The 19,230-nt window shown below is 34.4% G+C and overlaps 1 protein-coding gene and 1 non-coding gene across 2 annotated transcripts in view; both read left to right on the top strand.

Annotated features, from left to right (window-relative positions):
• CNTNAP2 (contactin associated protein 2) overlaps positions 1 to 19,230 on the top strand; it is a 2,632,466-nt gene that overhangs the window by 1,851,724 nt on the left and 761,512 nt on the right. The gene's annotated exons all lie outside the window — the stretch shown is intronic.
• LOC111721134 lies at positions 5,961 to 6,067 on the top strand. The gene has a single exon (XR_002770488.1). It is a non-coding gene; the product is annotated as a U6 spliceosomal RNA (small nuclear RNA).

A 19,230-nucleotide genomic window follows, 5' to 3' on the forward strand; every position in this document is an offset into this window, starting at 1 on the left:
ATTTTATGCCTCCTTTTCCATTTGGCTAAATTTTACTTTTAAAGAAGTTGTTTTCCTGAGATACCACTACACACGTGTCAGATTGGAGGAAAAAATGATGAATGTTGGAGGGGATGCAGGAAAATTGGGACACTGATGCATTGTTGGTGGAGTTGTTAACAAATCCAACCATTCTGGAGAGCAATCTGGAATTATGCCCCCAAAGTTATCAAATTGTGCATACCCTTTGACCCAGCACTGCTACTACTGGGCTTATATCCCAAAGTTTAAAGAAGGGAAAGGGACCTATATGTGCAAGAATGTTTGTGGCAGCCCTGTTTGTAGTGGCTAGAAACTGGAAAATGAATGGATGCCCATCAATTGGAGAATGGTTGAATAAATTGTGGTATATGAATGTTATGGAATATTATTGTTCTGTAAGAAATGACCAGCAAGATGAATACAGAGAGGCTTGGAGAAAATTACATGAACTAATGCTAAGTGAAATGAGCAGAACCAGGAGATTATTATATATTTCAACAACGATACTGTATGAAGATGTATTCTGATGGAAGTGGATTTCTTTAACAAAGAGACCTAATTCAGTTTCAATTGATCAATGATGGACAGAAGCAGCTACACCCAAAGAAAGAACACTGGGAAATGAATGTAAACTGTTTGCATTTTTGTTTTTCTTCCCAGGTTATTTTTTACCTTCTGGATCCAATTCTCCCTGTGCAACAAGAGAATTGTTTGATTCTGCAAACATATCTAGGACATATTCAACATATATAGGACTCTTACCATCTAGGGGAGGGAGTAGAGGGAGAGAGGGGAAAAATCGGAATAGAAGTGAGTGCAAGGGATAACGGTGTAAAAAACTACCCTGGCATGGGTTCTGTAAATAAAAAAGTTATTATAATTTTTTAAAAAAAAAAGTGGAACACAGTCAAAAAAATAAAATAAAATAAAGAAGTTGTTTTCTTTGGAAGATTTTTTTTTTCCATTTGGCCAATTCTATTTTTATTTATTTATTTTTATTTAATAGTCTTTTATTTACAGGTTATATGCATGGGTAACTTTACAGCATTAACAATTGCCAAACCTCTTGTTCCAATTTTTCACCTCTTACCCCCCACCCCCTCCCCCAGATGGCAGGATGACCAGTAGATGTTAAATATATTAAAATATAAATTAGATACACAATAAGTATACATGACCAAACCGTTATTTTGCTGTACAAAAAGAATCAGACTCTGAAATATTGTACAATTAGCTTGTGAAGGAAATCAAAAATGCAGGTGGGCATAAATATAGGGATTGGGAATTCAATGTAATGGTTTTTAGTCATCTCCCAGAGTTCTTTCTCTGGGCATAGCTGGTTCAGTTCATTACCGCTCCATTGGAAATGATTTGGTTGATCTCATTGCTGAGGATGGCCAAGTCCATCAGCACTGGTCATCATATAGTATTGTTTTTTTTTTTTAATTAAATAACTTTTTATTGACAGACCTATGCCAGGGTAATTTTTTACAACATTATCCCTTGCACTCACTTCTGTTCCGATTTTTCCCCTCCCTCCCTCCGCCCTCTCCCCAAAGATGGCAAGCAGTCCTATACATGTTAAATAGATTACAGTAGATCTTGGATACAATATATGTGTGCAGAACCGAACAGTTTTCTTGTTGCTCAGGGAGAATTGGATTTAGAAGGTATAAATAACCTAGGAAGAAGAAGAAAAATGCAAGCAATTTACATTCATTTCCTAGTGTTCTTTCTTTGGGTGTAGCTGCTTCTGTCCATCCTTGATCAATTGAAACTAAGTTAGATCTTCTCTTTGTTGAAGAAATCCACTTCCATCAGAATACATCCTCATACAGTATCGCTGTTGAGTTATATAATGATCTCCTGGTTCTGCTCATTTCACTCAGCATCAGTTCATGTTTCTCCAAGACTCTTTTATTTGTCCTGCTGGTCATTTCTTACAGAACAATAATATTCCATAACATTCATATACCACAATTTACTCAACCATTCTCCAATTGATGGGCATCCATTCATTTTCCAGCTTCTGGCCACTACAAACAGGGCTGCCACAAACATTTGGCCAATTCTATTTTTAAAGTTTTTTTCCCCACTCAATTTTTGTGTTTCCTTTTCTAAATTGTTGAATTTTTTCATAATTCTGCATTATAACTCTAATTTCTTTTCTCAATTTTTCTTCTTTCTCTCTTACTTGATTTTTTTATTCCCTTTTGAGCTCTTCCAAAAGTGTTTTTGGGCTTCAGGCCAATTCATATTCTTTGTTGAAGCTTCATTGGCATTTTGATGTTGCATTCTTCTGAGTTTGTGAGTTGATCTTCCCTTACCACGGTAACTTTCTGTGGTCAGAAGTATTTTGAGGTTTTTTTGATCATTTTTTTAAACAAGTAGAGCTCTGCTCCTGGGACACAGAGGACACTCTCTCAAGCTTCTTGTGCTGAGAGCCAGGGGCCTGATCACTGGCTTTCTGAGCTGGAGCCTGAGGTGCTGGTTACTTGCTCATTGTACTGAGTTAGTTCAGCCTAATAATGCCTGTTGTACTGAGCTTCTGGTGCTGGCAATTTTCCTTCTGTTCTGAGGCTGGAGGCCTTATGATCAGCATGCTGTGTCACTAGTCTGCTAATCCAGGACTGAGGGCCTCGGTTGCTGATCTCTCCTGCTGACTTGGCTGGATATTATCTGTGCTGAGCTGTGCTCCCATTTTATCCAATTGAGGCAGACTTTTCCTGAAGCCCTCAGTTATCCTAAGCTAGAAAACTGTTTCTCTCAATCTTTTGTGGGTTTGTTATTCCAGAATCTTTTTAGAGGTTTGACAACATTTTTATTCTGAGGGAAACTAGGCAGAGTTCAGGCAACTTTATGGCTTCTCTCTTACATCTTGGCTCCACCTGCTCCCACCTAGATCTTTATCCCTTTACATAGTCCTTGAAATAAAAATCTATCTTAAAACTTAATATATGATTGATCACTAACATGTCAATTATGTGGCATCCCTTCTTGCCCGTAGTCTTAAATGGTTCCCATTTCTACCAAATTCATTTACAAATTCCCCTTTTTAGTATTCAGTTATCTTTCAATCCAGTTTTCACATTAGCACAATTCCTTTTATTCCACACATAGATCACACTGATTTTCTTTCCACCCAATCTTTGATTATGTTATATGCAACTTCACATTAATTTTTCATGCACTTCTCTACTAATCCAATTGTGTTTGCTTGAAATCTTTTTTAAAATCATTTCTCCCTTTTCTGAATTTCTATAACAGTAACTATATTACCCTGTTTGTCAGGTACTCCCATACTATATTGGATTATTAGCTATCAACAAGTATTTATTAAGCACCTACTACGATTTAGGCATTAAGCATAGAATATACTAAACATTATGCTAAGTACAAAGAGAGCTACTGGAGTTCATTAAGAGTAGAAGTAAGAACCTCAGTTTATGAAAATAATTTTTGACAGCCGAGTGGAAGATGATTTAGAGCAAGCATGGACTTGATTTAGGAATATAAATCAGCAGATTGTGACAGAATCTAGGAGTGAAATGGCCAGGATTTATACCATGATGACAATTGTGTCAAGGAAGAGGAGTCATTTATGAGAGATGTTATGAAGATATAATAAATATTTGTGAGAGATGAATTGATGATTACCCTATAGTTGAGAGGCTAGATAACTAGAAGGATGATGATTATTTTGACAATAGTAACGAATTAGAAAATGAAAGGTCTGTGGAAAAGTTACTTGATTCTGCTTTAGAACTCAATGTTAAAACAGATGTTTAAAGGAAATTTAGTTGAAGATATCCAAGACACATTTGTTGATGTGAGACTGAAGGTTAGGAGAATGATTTGAACTTGATAAATAGGTCTGAGATTCATCGACCTAGAGATTATAATTCATGGGACCTGATAAAATTACCTGGTGAAATAACATAGAGATAGAACAACAGAAAGGACAGGACAGAGCCTCAGAGTAAACGAATCATTAGTGGATATAAAGTTGAAGAAGATCCAGCCAAGAAGACTGACAAGGAATGGTCAGACTGGTAAAACAAAAATCAAGAGAAAGAGAAAGAGACAAGAAAATATTTAGGAGTGGATGCTCAACCATGAAAAACTGCAGAGAGATCATTGTTGAAAATTGAGAAATGTCCATTCCATTTGGAAATTAAGAGATCACTATTAATTTTAAAGAGGAAGAGTCAAAAAAATAATTAGGTCAAAAGTCAGTTTTCATAGATTATTGAACCAAGTGAAAAAATAGAAAGGGGAAGAATTCATTTTTGAGTATTTTTTCAAGTATAGTGGAAAAGCAAGAGATCAAAAGTGATAACTAGCAGTGATGGTCAGATCAAGTAAGGTTTTTTTTTTTTTTAATAAGGGAAATATAAGGATAATTTTCCTGTAGAAATAGATAGATTCAAGCAAATCAATAAGGATTATGTACTTATTCTGTGCTAGTCATCAGAAATACAAGTACAGTGAGAATGGAAATTAGAGATTAGAATGATAGAATGGGCAGTCTGCTTGAAAAATATTGAATGAGTTAAGATGAAAAATGCGTGTGGAGGTATTTACTTTGGAAAAGAGACAGTTCACTTCTTCATAAGGAGAAGAAAAATGGGAAAAGATGCAGGAGAAGGAGCATAGTACGAGGAGAAAAATAGTGGGAGAAGACACCTAACAGATATAAGAAAAGGAAGAGGGAAAAAGTGGAAACTCTTGGTAAATGCCTCAAATTTTGCAAAAAAAAAAAAAAAAAACCCTGAAGTAAAAGTTCTTCACTTTTTGAATTGATTGGGTTGCTGTGGGAGTCTTGAGAACCAGGAAAATGGTTTTGACTAGCCTCTTTGGTGAATAGTAGAAATGAATTAAGAAAATATAATGTTTCCCTTACTCCAGAGAGGGCCTAACTTGCTATTTTGTAACAGAAATTTGTATTGGGCCTAATGTTACTGTTTTATCACTTTTTCTAGCTCTATTCAGCAATATATGAATAGGAATTAAAAGATTTGGTGTTAGAAGTAATCCAAAATATAATTTGTTAAATCTTGAGTAGAAGATAAAGCCAAGTTGGTTCACCAAGGGAAAGTTTAAAAATGTGAATAGTATATAGAGTGATGAAAGGTAGAAGATGTAAACAGTTCCTAGAGTGATAACCTGGGAAAGAACTGAAAAATTATCGTATTAGAGGAAATAGTGAAGACATAAAACATATTTAGTGGTCGTAAGGCAATAGGAAAAATAGAATGGTTAAATATTATAATCATAATTTCAGTATTCTATGTCTTTAAATATAAAGTGAAGCACTTTATATTTAAATGTTTCATATGTGGATTTCAGAATTTTAATGCCTTGCATAGCTTGTAAAATATTTTGTTCTTTGTCTTGTCCCCCCAAGGAATCTGTAAATTCATTTTAGATGAAAACTCTCTTTTATATCAACATAGAATATAAACACTCTAAAGTAACAAAGGATTTCATTTTGTGTATACTCATTGTCCACATTTATATCCACATTGTCTGTGTATACATACTCTTTTTCAACTAGTGGGCCCTTAATAAATGTGTGCTGAATGTTTACTCAAGGAGTATTGCATTTTAAATAATTTCTATTGTTTTTATTGAACAGTACATAATTAATAGTTGCATGCTAAAACTTTGCAACTAAATGATTAAATTAAAAAAAACAACCGATTAAAAAGTATTTTTAAATACTTTTTATATACCTGATAATATGAAAAGTAATGGAAAATGCCTGGAAAGAATCACTTACAAGGCTAGTTATTATCTATTGCCTGTAGATTTTAGGAATATTAGGATGCTCAAGTATTTTAATAATGCCTTCGATGATGACAGGGACTGCATTCATTTAGTTTTCAGATGTCATCAAATTGGGTGGATGAGAAGGCTTTGAAAAAGCAGATTAGATCATGCTTGTTTTGGCAGCACATGTACTAAAATTGGAATGATATAGAGAAGATTAGTATGGCCTCTGCACAAGGATATCAAAAAATCAGATTAGAATTCCAAATTACTTTGATAAGGTAAAAAAGGAAGGGAATATAAACAGAATAAAGTTTAATAGAGAGAAATGACAAATTATTTACATAAAAAGGAAAATAAATTTCACATGTAAGAGATGGTATAGGACTGGCCAGTCTATAGACCACAGCATTGGTACATAGTCACTTACAAAACAAAGTCTAAATTAGAGCTTCTAGTGCAGTTTCTGGCCCTATGGAGCTATGCAGGCTGAATTGACAGGGTGGCCAGGCTGGAGTGCCATTTCCCCCATACAATACCTTTCTCTATGTGTGCTCTGAGGATTGTAGACTCAATTCATCTTGGTATCTCCATGGTCTTCATGAATACTTTTCATCCAAAGGTGGCTAGTCAGAACAGATGGCTGATAGAAACTGAGCTTAATTGTCATACAAATTGGACTTAATTATGGTCTTGAACCTCTCTTTCCCAAGAGTTACATTTCTGAAATGGAGATAAAGGCTGTTACCTTCACAAATTAGTGTTAGGACATGTTAAAAAGTCCTCTAGGACTCTTAGAAGAAACATATCTATCTTTAGTACTATCATTTTATGAAACTACAAAACATCCCTACAAAATGTAGGAACAACTTAGCTATTCAGAATAAACTCTGGCATTCTGTTATGCAAAAAGGATATACCTGGAAAACCTCAATTTAATTATTTCTACAATATCTGAATTGTCATTAGTGTGATTTGAGAGGAAAAGAAGGAAATGATCTTTTTGCTTTATTTTGAGATAGAATATATAAGTAAAGCTTTTTACATTCCCTGAGGGGGATGGACACTTTGTTTTATAGGCAGGCAACTTGATTTTGAACTCAGGTCCTCCTGACTCTACCTACATTATGTCACCTAACTGTCCCAACATTTAAATCTTAAAATTAATTTTAAATCAAAGAAAGGTTACTTTGCAAGATGTGTTCCTTATTCATGAAATCCTGAACTGTTTGAGCTTGTGATAGTCCAGACAGCTGTGATTCTCTCAAGCCCAGGTGGAAACAATGCAACAAGTAGTCATTGCTATATATGATATCAAGCCTAGAAGTTATATAAATAAACCACTCAAGGCAGCTGTGTTTGTCCTTTAGGAGACATATTTAAAGAACCCATTTTTAAACTATTCTATCTGTTGATAAGAAATTAAATACAAGGGAGTTGTGACCTATTGTTTTTAATACTTCTTTATGAAAAGTAACTTCACAGAATACTTACTATACATCTTTTAGGGATAAATGAACTTAAGTTTTGATCATGATGAATACCAGCTCATCTCTGTCTCCTTCTTTCTTTGTATCTCTTTATGTGTCTATTTGTGACTCTCTGGCTTTCTCTTTATGTCCCTCTTTGTCTCTATCTCTGACTTTCTCTCTCTCTCTCCCTCTCTCTCTCTCTCTCTTTCCTCCTCTCGCCCCTCTCTCTGTCTCTCTCTCTCTCCCCTTATCCCCGCCCATTCATTCTGTATATCATTGCTCAAACTTACTGTCCTAAAATAACTCTCATTATGATCCTTTTTAAATTCATTTGCTTTTTGACTATAATAGACATGCTTATATTATATAGTCACAATTTTATGTCCACTTATAAGCACACACACTAGCCACAAAGTCTGTACAGTCTGTACTAAGAAAGCACTTCTAATGGCAATTGTCTTTAAATGAGGTTGCTAACTTCTTAACAAATTAATAAAGTTTAAAATAATCCAAAATGGTATTGTAGTTGTGAAAGAAAGGCATTGCAGTTGTGAAAGAGTTTTGTGTCCATGTGGGATAACTTTACAATACTTGTCTATTAAAAGTTTCTTAACATCTTACTATTTGGAAATTTTTGGCCCTCAAAATGTTATATAGAAAACAAAATAAAAAGATAGTACAAGGAAAGAAAAGAGTATTCTCATTCTTCATAATGCAACTGGTTGCTATAGATGTCAGGGGAATGGTGGTAGCAATACACTGAATTATTTACACAGCAAAAATAAATACCTGTTGCAAAACATTGTTAGTGAAGAAAACCAGGAACTAGATTTTGATTTTATGAGAAAACATTGAGCCAACTCCTTTCCCATATTCAAAAAGCAATTATTTTCCCACACTGCTGCTATTGGCAGCAATGCAAGTTGGAGTGATGGAGACTATTTACTCAACTCCTTTAGACTATTGACTCCAGATTTGTGTGTGTGTGTGTGTGTGTGTGTGTGTGTGTGAGGTGGATGAGGAAAGGAGAGGGAGAGAGGGAGGGAAGGATGGAGGGATGAAAGCATGGAGGGAGGGAGAGAAATTAATAAACATTATTGCAGATCCCTTTGTAAATATAAACATTTGGTCTTGATAGAAATTTCTGACTTTAAAGACACATTTTAGTCTCACAAAGTAATATAAATCTACATCTACATTAATGCATTTATGTATGATACATTTACATTACATAAATCTACATCTATATTAATGTAGAAATATTAAAACGCCAAAACTTCTTTTCATGTGTTCATTCATTCACTTTAAAAATATTTATGAAGCACTCTTTGTAAGCTATGAAACTCCTCAACCAGATTTTCATACAAAAACAAATATGTCTAAATGCTAACATTTTGAATCCTTTTTCCGACAAATGTTCTAAACAATAAAACTTAAAGATGTTACTGTGTTTGTGTATGTATATATAAATACAAGCATAAAAAATTTATATATATATATATATATATATATATACTTAATGCTATACTGTCATCATTCATTACAAATCTATCAACATTATTTTTATTATTAATTGGTTATTAATTTTGAAATAATGCTTAGTCTACCTTCCAAATATATTCTCACTCACATTTATTGTAAATACAAAGAATTCCACTTAATCATTTCAATAGCTTCAAATAGTTGTGGGTTTTTCACATTCCACAAAATTGCTAAGGCAACCTTTCTCTCAAATTTTATTAAGAGATAGGACATAGAAATATTTCTCTAAATAAAGAGAACTTATAAACCTGCTAATATTGCCTTGATATGGAAAAGTAAAATAATGAGGCTTTTTATCTTGATTTTTCTCTTCCTAATCCATTGTCCACACTTCTACCAGGCAAATCTTTCTTATATTATAGATCTGATAATGTTATTGTTCATCTTCAAACTCTTCAATGCCTCTCTGATAACCTCTAAACAAACATGTTATTTTCTACCTTTCTACCTTCACATTATCCTGTTTCAACCAAACTGGAATACTCACCATTCCCCTTATAACTGTACCATCCTGCCTCCATGCTTTTGCTTTCACTACCACTATCTTTGTTCCTTTAAAGCTTAATTAATAATATGCTCCCATCACCACCCTGTCGAAGTCTGCTGTGAATGATTTTATTTCCCACTTTAGACCTCATAATACTTTGTACTTTGCCAATGTACTTATCTATACAAAATGTTAAATAACATCTCTCTACAAGGGAACTGTAAGTTCCATGAGAGCAGGGTCTATGATATTGAAGTTTTCAATTTATCTACTACATAGAATATTGTTCTACACAAAATAAACTCTTATTAAATATTTCTTGAAATCAAATGGTTATTGATTATAGTATTATAAACAAATTTGGATAGGGCTTAAATCAATATTTTGTTCAAACCTTTTGCTTTGTCTTTGTAGTATACTTATCGATTCAAGTTCTATAAATTGTCATGATTACCAGAAGCAGTCATAATAGCAATAAAAATGGGGACAGCTTTAAAAGATTTCATATTTCATTTTATCATTGAATCCCACAGAATTCCTCACAGAACACCAGTAGTATGAAAAGGTAAATTCAGTTGTGGTTTGAGTTTGAACTCCTTGAAGTTTCAACAGTGGGGAAAACACAAGTTAAATGTTAGTTGGGTTCTACTTCTTCTATTATAATACTTTAATTTCCCAATATTCATTCTCTAGTCACTCAAACTATAGCTTATATGCCCCTATTTTTGTACATCTATTACCTATTCTGTAATTGAAACGCTCACATCTTTAAAGTTTCCCCTTACCAAGGAAGACTTTGTTTTCCATGTTCCTATTACTCCTATGTAATTGAAAATTCTCCATCTCTTATATTCCTGACATCCATATTGCAGCTATGTTCCCATTTTCTCCTTGTGCATTTTAATTGAGACAAACATACCTTTTGCCTCTTGGTTTTCATTCATTAAACATAATGCATTTTCTTCATTTTTCTTTTACATCTCTTTTCCTTCTCTTCAGAGTTCTTGTCACCCCAATATTCCCATCACTTCTCCCTCAATATTCACATTTTCCACACAATCACATTCCCCACATTCCAGAATGAATTGTTTTTGGTTTCCAGCCACAAGTAACACATATTCTGATGGATTCAGGACTAACTACTTTTTCAAATTTCTAAACATTATTCAAGCTAATAGGGGGAAAAGGAATTGAAAAAGAAAACTTTGATCTTCAAAAATGTGCATCACTCTCTCTTATTTGTGCCTCGTACTGCAATTTCTGTGTAGGGAAAAAAAAACTTGCACTAAGCATAGCTTCTTGAAAACAAACTGTGGGAAGGTTAATGTAACATACACAGCATTTCAATTTCCTTCTTCCTGTTATGTCGAGGATCACCAAACAAGTTAATAACTCTGAAGTGTAGGATCATGTTAAGCAAAAGAAGGAAATTTTGATTCATGGATGTGCCATTTACAGAGCTAGCAGCTTAAAAATTCCCGATGCCAAACCACTGGCACACTCTAAGGCTTGCATGGGTACCTGGAATGTTAGGGCATGCAATGTCTGTGGAATGACATGGAGTGGATAAATTTAGCTAGCTGGCACAAAAAGGACATGGATCTCTCACCTGATTCAACTTGGAGTGGAGTCTCATTATTTTTTCTGGAAATATATTTAAATTGATTTTTTAAAGTATATATTGATCATGTATTGGGTACACAGCACTGTATTAGATACAAACAAAATCCTCAAACAGGCCATGCTCCTTTAATGAGATGTCTGTAATTAGTTTAGTATGAACACTTAGTATTCTTTTCTCTTCTATGTATACCTATCATAATTAGATAATTCTCCATGGATATTAATTGTCTTTGTCAATAGAAAATGCATAGATCTAGACATGGGTATATTTATACAAGCATGCATGTATATGTTTACACAGATAAGCATCATCCAATTGAATCATTAAACATTTATTTTTATGACCTCTGTTATGAATCAGGCACTGTTCTAAACAAAAAGATAGTCCTGAACCTAAAGGAGTTTATAATCTAATAAGGAAAGGCAACACACAAAGAAGCAAAAAAAAAAAAAAAAAAAAAATGGTAGGATAAGGGAAGGAGGAATGAGGGACAGTACCCAAGGAGGGGCATGGTGAAAAAGTCAGAGAAGTCCCAAAGTAATCTGGCTAGATGAAAAATGAGATGTCTGAGCTAAACTCCCTCTTAAGTTGAGATTTGGAATTTGTGACTCTATCCTCCAATCAAAGACATAGATAATGGTGACAAGGTAGAGTAACAAGATTAAAGGATCTTACAAAATGATGAGGCTTTCCTCATATCTGGGAATATATATTGGAATACATATGTGTGTATATACACACATTTAAATGTGGATGCATATACATGTATTTATGTTGCAATAAAAATATTTATTAAGTTGTATATTAGGCACTAGGTATACAAACTAAAAAAATAAAAGCTGCTATCTTCAAGTTTGTACATTCTGTCAGGGAAGAAAACATATATGCCTTAGTACTTAGAAAAAGTTTGGGGTTTTCTTGTTTGTTTTGGTGAGGGGACACCAATGGAATCCATTTGTATATTTTGTTAAGGCATATAACAATCTCTTGATAATTCTGAAGATGAGAACATTAATTGTGTATGTATCTTGGTATTTTTAATGGTTTGGTAATACTCCTAATGATCATTCCCTTCAGTGCTATATATCATAGCCCATCTCCATATGATCATCCTATGCTTCCTTCATTCATACTGCCTTGCAATTCTTCCCTATCATCAGTGTACTTAGTGTGCTGGTAGGTAACCCTGATTCATACTGACTTTCCATGAGTCATCTCCCCTCAGAGCTGCAATATTGTCGAGTGGAGAAATACGTGAAGACAAGAAGATTTGAGTTCAAATCCAGTTTTCCACTGCCTTTGTGTGATCATGGGCAAGTTCTAATCTCTCTCTGCCTTGGTTTCCTCATCTATGAAATAGAGATGATACTTCCTAAAATATTATTATCACCGGTTATCATAAGGATCAAATGTCTGTAAAATACTCTGAAAAGCTTAAAGCCCTATATATATGTATGTGTGTGTGTGTTTGTATGTGTATACATATATAAATATACACACAGAGAGACATACATATATACTGGCTTTTATTCTTCTTCTTTATAAACAAATATATATATATATATATATATATGTGTGTGTGTGTGTGTGTGTGTGTGTGTGTATCTATATACCCTTTTACATATATACATATATGGATTCATATAATTTCATATATTCATGGTAATTTGTACTTGTGTCTGCATCCGTAAGTAATAACTGTACTTATTTTAAGTATTTTTACAATTATTTTCTCATTTGATCCTCACAGTGTTCTAAGGTAGGTGTTACTTTTATTTCCATTTTATGGATGAAGAAATTGAGTTAATCAGATGTGAAGTGTCTTGCCCAAAATCTTGTCTGTGGCTGTGGATTAAAGATCAGGTTTTCTCAATTTCAGGACCAGTGCTCTGTACATGGTGCCGACAAGATGCCCTCTGTATGTATATATGTAGATTTGCTGTACACAGTCACATACTTTTAGCTTTATGGAGTTGATGCTGAATCTAGATCTGTGTCTTTGCCCTAGACCTTGGACTTCCTAGTCAAAATTGTCCTCTCTTCGAAATTCTATGATGGAATTCCTTCAAATTTAATAAATCCTTTAGTTGATTTGCTTTCAATTTGTCTTCAATAAAGCCTGAAGAAAAATACATATAAAAAAGCGGTTTGGACATTATTGGTCTTAAAGAAAATATGGCATAGTGGTCTCTGAATCTGCGAGCTGATAGATTCCTGGCTCTGATTCAAATCTTGCTTATAATATTTTCTACCTGTATAGTATTGGGTTATACATTTAATCTCTATTAGATCCCCAGCTTGCTTATATGTAAAATGAAGGCACAGGAATAAATAATCTCCAAAATTTCTAGCTCAAATCTGTGCTTTTTTTGTCACTCTCATTCTTGTGTAGCTTTCTTTTATTTATTGGTAAAATATAGTGAAGTAGAGACCAATTAACTAATTCATTCCTTTCAAGGTATCTCCCTGTTATAAGAGACACCAGTTTCCAGGGACTAGGGCCCCATATGTATGGGTTGAAGAACTCAGTTTTTTTTTAATTATTTATTTGTTCTAGAATTTAATTGTATAGTAAAAAAGGCACTTCATGTGACATCTAAATCAAACTTCCCCTTTTGTAGATAAGGAAACTGAGATCCAGAAAGGCTCAGGTTCACATAAGTTAATATTTAAGACTGGATTTTGAAGGGATTTTTTTGTTTATTTATTTAAGAAATTACCACTTTATTGAGTGAAAATTCAACAGCATCCCCCACCTCTACCCTTGACCCCAACCAAAAGAACAGTTGAGCCAGGCAAGGTGCTTTGGACAACAGGATTGAATAAAAGGGCCAGTGGAGATAGGAGGGCTGAGCTAGGATGACATCTTTTGGGACAAAAGTTCTGTCCAAGCAGCTGGGAAAGCGACAACTTCGGGATAGGGAAGAGGCTCTAAATGTACAAAACACCAGAGGCCTGACTTTTATAACCCTACCATTGGAATTAAAATCTCCCTAAACTTTGGGGCGGGCAAAGAAGTTAGGGCTTAGATGTCTGCATCCATGAGGAGGAAGAGAGAATGAGGCTGGACACAAGAAAAGTATCAAGGGATCCTAGTAAGAGGTTGCTTGGCCCAATCTGGGAGGATGCTCCTGAAAGCAGGAGTCTCACAGAGGGAGGAGAGGGAAGACAGACAGCTGGGCTGGTGTGCCAGGGCTGCGATTCTGAGACAGTATGAGACTGCATTATGGGCATGAATTTTGGGACTAGAGAAGCTGGAAAGCATGAGGGCCTGGAGTGAATGGCTATCACAGCAAAGAGGAGAGTGGCCTTACTTCTATACTTGTCCTGCTTTTTATATTTCCTTGTTTGTTTTTATTGTTGCTACTTGCCTATTCAGAAGATAAAGTGTTATTTGTCCTTGTCCTTGGATTAATAATACACCTATTTGCAGATTTAAAACTGCCTATCACCTGATTTACATCAATTGTGTGTACATAAGGAGGAAGAATGCCCACTAATTGTTGATACAAGAGTCTAAAATGTGTATTTGGGGCGATAATGTTCACTTGTCCATTTTATATTTTGTTCACTTGGGTAATCACTCCTTCACAGTTAGAGAATATGATTAAACTGCCAGAATTTCCCCACAGTTGTGATATTAAGGAACTGTGTTCATATGGTCTGCTCTTTAGTATCTGAAAACCTTAATGGTCCAATTATGGGTAAGATGCTTCATAAGCATTTCTATTGCTTATAGCAATAAAGCTTCAAACATATTCTAGTGGTTTCAATAAATACGCAGTACATTTGCCAAAACAAACAAAGCCAAAAAAAAAAAAAAAAAACAAACAATATTGTGATGCAGGCTCTGCTACTGACAGGTTTTTGTTAATTATTTTAAACTCTCTATGCCTCAGTTTCCTAATAGATAAAATAATAGATGAGTTGATTTTTTTTAAATCGCTTTTCATTCAAACATTCTAGAATTCTGTTTAAAAATGTTTGAAATTCTTTTCTTTACCCTCTATCACAGTGTTAGTGGTTTCAGCTGACAAGATTCTTTCTTGCACTTACATTTAAACAAATAAAAATTTTAAATAAATTATGGTCAATTAGAAGCAGCTGCACAAGATTGATAATTTAAATAATATAACTCCTAAGCATGGCTATTTTAGATTAACAAGAAAAAATAGATAAAGAGGAAAATGAGAGACAATGCTTATGAGAACCCAGGCAAGCAAATTATTATAGACATATGTGCTACTCAGTAAATTATTTAAAATTCCCCCTTTCCTTAAAAAAATTAAGAAGAATTTTCTTTAAGTAAAAAAAAAAAACAAAAACAAAAACAAAAAAAAACCATCATTAAGCACAGGAAAAACTCCTCAGAAGAGTAAACTATTTGTTTGTCATTGATATTGAAGTCCATTGCATTCCCTACTATTGGGACATTGATAAGAACAGGGCTATGACTATTTTGTAATTTATGTTTGTTTATATATGTCTTATTTTCCTCAGGCATCTTGTCATGTGCTTGGCTTTGTAACCTTCAACCATTCTAACTAGAATTCCAGAGACCCTTCCTAACTAATGTAGTAGAATAAATACATTTTATCTTTGCAGTTTATCCCTGAGACTGAAATATCTTAATTGTCCACTAAGTGCAAACTTACTTGACCCATCCCAGATGATGCTTCACATAATTTAACCATCTATGGGCAGGCACCTAGTTTACCTTGCCACCCAAAACATTTTAGGAGCTTGCTGAGCTTTAGCTCTCGTTGGGGAAAAAAAAAAAAAAAAAAAAAAAAAAAAGTGTTGTTCCACTGTCAATACCACGGTAATACAAAAGAAAAAGACAAGAAAATTAATTTTTATTAGCTCATTCTTTTGTGGTAGAATTCAGCTATTTCTCTTTCATTTCTTCAAAGGTTTCTGGATAAGTAGTCTCCTATATTTTTCAGCATATGTTTTCTAGAAACATGCTGGAGCTAACTTACATAGGCTTGATAGAGCAAATTATTAAATTTTCAGTATAAGAATTTATACTTTTAAATAGGCAAACACTACAAATCATTGGAAAGTAATGGAGAAAATGTTTATTATGTTGATTAAACTGAAAAATATGTTGTGTACATATACCACCCCCCCCACCAAGAAAGTCAGCTGTTAAATGTTAATTATCATACCTCTCTCTTTTGCCATTCTCTTATCACAGATCAGCAATCTATGGCCATTTTAAGTCCTTAATCTCTTCCCTGTGAGAATGGTGTGGCGGTATTAAAACGTTATTCTCTGAAAACTTAAAAGAGAGTAAACCCTGAAATCTGTTACCCACTAAGACAATTCTCAGAATATATGGCAACTCTGATTTAAACAATGTATTCAATCCCTTCAGCAACTATTATATATAAATGATAGTTTACAAAACATAACTCCTAAATCATGCATTTTAAACAGAAACTTTACATAAAAAGCATGTCCCTCATTCATCACTGTAGAGACACAAAGACAAAGTGTCTCTAAGAAGGAAGGGGAAACAGAAAATTGGAAAAGAAAATGGTAGCCCGTAGTCATAATGTTTTCTTGAAAAGGACAATCACTAGCAAGATGGAACATTATTGGAAAACTAGCAGTAATTAGGAACATTTTCCCCTTACCTTTCACAGCTTCTGTCCATCATAGTCACTGACTAGTCTATTCACTCTACTTGGCCATCAAAACTAATTAAATAAATTAGGGGTTTCCCTCTAGCTATTCTACTCTCAATTGGTCTCTACAGCACCAGCAGAATCCCCCCCATGTCTATCTTTTCCCAATCAGAATAGTTATGTTCAGGGAAATTAATAAAAGCAATTTCTGTGGTACCATTTATTTCTTATGAGAATCAAACTGAAAACAAGCTAGATATGTGATGTATGTGTGTGCGTGTGTGTCTGTGTATCTTGGTGTACATGTGGAAGATGATAATAATAGGCTGTCACTGACCCACCATCAGAAAGACATAATGGTGTCTCCAATGTTTGATAGCTGATAGAAACCTCTGAATGCCTAACAAAGAAGGAGGAAAGAAGAAAAAAGAACTTTTTCTTTACTATCCTTAATCTGGAATGCTGACTCTTCTTTGGGGCATCAGGGGAAGTGAATAGAGAAGACTGTTTTTTAGCAAAGTAAAATGGCAAAGGTATTATTATCTGTGATTGGAGAGACTGTAGAGCCCAATTACATCATTTTATGGGAAAGGAATTTGAGACAAATCAGTGACCTTTGTAAAAGGTGTTGACAGGGACCATCAGTTTTGTTGAACTATTCCAGTTTCATGGGGAATAAATGACCTGTTTCTTGGGATAAAGACATACCTTTGACTTAAGAGTTATTGTTTCACTGATTTCTAACTGTCACAGATTATAAACTCTGATGTAAATTCTGAGCTTTCCTGAAAGTAACCTCCTAAATTGAGCCTTATGAGATGATGAGAGTTGTAAGAATGGAATGATTAGAAGAACTGGAGAAAGATTATGTAAATAAATAGAGATAATGGAGAATATTGAATTTAAGTAATAGTTTTCCAGCAAAAGTAATTTGGCTGCATTATATATTATATAAAAGAAACACTTGATAATTCTGATAAGTATTGATCATTCCTCAGAAACTAGCAAACAGGGCAAAGAATTGAATTTCTGTGCGTCATTTCCTTCTGTTGACCTCATCTCTTTTGTCATCTGTAGCATACATTTGTATCACATGCCCTTATTCATTTTATCCCATAGTTAAGTATCTAAAAGTAAGTTGTTCACAACTTGGTAAGGTATTTTTGTGTGTGAATATGTGTTTCATCCTTGGACGTGTGTTTTTCATCTATCTAGGACACTCCATCCCTAAATGTATAATAGTAACTGTTGAATAGAGTTGCCTGATCATTGGGAGGCTAAAAAGCTTATGGTTATTCAAAAATATTATCACTTCTTATTTAAAGATTTCGAAACCCTTTTAGGACTGCTTACCTTTGGTGTCTTCCTGGCATGTATGGATCCAAGAAGCTGTATCATGTACAGCTGTCACACTCTGTAAGCCATCTTAGCAGATGGGATAAATCAGGTTGAGGGTAATCAGGGAGCCACAAATCCATCAGTGACTTATGGGGATGTCTATCTCAAACATGTGGAGACTTCTTCTAATAGAATAAGTGGATGAAAACAGTTTGTTCCAGGCAGCTGAAGCAATTGCTGAAGAGTACTTAGAGCTTAATCAGACATTGGAGAAACCAGTGTATCCACTGCATCCCAAGCCATCACAAGTACTTAGAGCTTAGTCAGACATTGAAGAAACCAGCATAATCCACTGCATCCCACCCAAGCCATCACAAGTCATTCTGAATTTTGTCTTGCCAATGGACTTCAGTGATTCTGGAAGACAGAGTGAGGCTGACAGTGGTGTAACTCTGCCTCACTTAAATTCTATTCATGCATAAGTCAAGACATCAGCCTGTGATGTCATTGATCTTCTTCAGAAAACAAACAAACAAAAAAAAAGCAAACACCACTACCAAGACTCACATAGCCACTAAGTGTTCAAAGACAAGACTATAACTTTTTTGTACCTAATTCCAAGTCTGGCTTTCTACTATACTATACTGCCTTCCATGAGGTAGGTAGTGCAAACAATGTTATTCTTATTTTATAGGTAACCAAACTGAACTAGAAAGAGAATAGTCTTGGATTGTTTGCTTAGTATTTGTCAGTACCACATGAAGAATCCAGATTTTATGACTCGAAGATGAATGTTCAAACTGAGATCTTCTGATTGGCACTCTTTCCACCACACTTTGCAACCTCTTCATTAGATATTGTCAGCATAGTTGTTGATGAGAGAAAGACAGTTTTCTCTTTATAGTACAACTGATCAGCATATATATCAGTGCATGTCTTGGACTTTGCTAGCACAACAGTATAAATAATTGAGCCATATGGCTTTTAAAATTGATGATAGGAAGGAACAGTGATATTATGTGTACATGCCATGATTTCAGTTCATTGAGTAACAGGTGTTATTTGAATTTCAAAGCTGGCAATTATTGTAAAAGTTAGGAAACAATGTTATCTTCAGCCAAGGATATGAGATAAAATGTAAGAAAGTAGAGGAATGGAGTGAAAAGAATGTACTTCTAGAGCCAGAACACCTGGGTTCCATACATCCCTCTGACAATTAGGAACTTTTTGATCTTGGGCAAATCAGTTTCCCTGGTTTTTTGTTTTCTTAAATCCAAAAGAGTTTCTTGAGCTCTATGGCTTCTAAGGCCCCTAAAAGTTCTAAATGTATGAGCTAATGAT

This window comes from Sarcophilus harrisii, chromosome 5 (assembly GCF_902635505.1).
Source record: "Sarcophilus harrisii chromosome 5, mSarHar1.11, whole genome shotgun sequence".
Classification (NCBI taxonomy): Eukaryota; Metazoa; Chordata; class Mammalia; order Dasyuromorphia; family Dasyuridae; genus Sarcophilus; species Sarcophilus harrisii.